The following is a 549-nucleotide window of genomic DNA, read 5'->3' as shown; positions in this document are numbered from 1 at the left end:
TCCGGTCCCATCACTTCATGGGAAATAGATGGAGAAACAGTGGAAACAGTGTCAGACTTTATTTTTCTGGGCTCCAAAATCACTGCAGATGGTGACTGCAGCCATGAAATTAAAAGACGCTTACTCCTTGGAAGGAAAGTTATGACCAACCTAGATAGCATATTCAAAAGCAGAGACATTACTTTGCCAACAAAGGTCCGTCTAGTCAAGGCTATGGTTTTTCCTGTGGTCATGTATGGATGTGAGAGTTGGTCTGTGAAGAAGGCTGAGTGCCAAAGAATTGATGCCTTTGAACTGTGGGGTTGGAGAAGACTCTTGAGACTCCCTTGGACTGCAAGGAGATCCAACCAGTCCATTCTGAAGGAGATCAGCCCTGGGATTTCTTTGGAAGGAATGATGCTAAAGCTGAAACTCCAGTACTTTGGCCACCTCATGTGAAGAGTTGACTCATTGGAAAAGACTCTGATGCTGGGAGGGATTGGGGGCAAGAGGAGAAGGGGACAACAGAGGATGAGATGGCTGGATGGCATCACTGACTCGATGGATGTG

This window comes from Bison bison, unplaced genomic scaffold (genome assembly GCF_000754665.1).
Source record: "Bison bison bison isolate TAMUID 2011002044 unplaced genomic scaffold, Bison_UMD1.0 scf7180017864254, whole genome shotgun sequence".
Lineage (NCBI taxonomy): Eukaryota > Metazoa > Chordata > Mammalia > Artiodactyla > Bovidae > Bison > Bison bison.
This window is presented reverse-complemented; position numbering follows the sequence as displayed.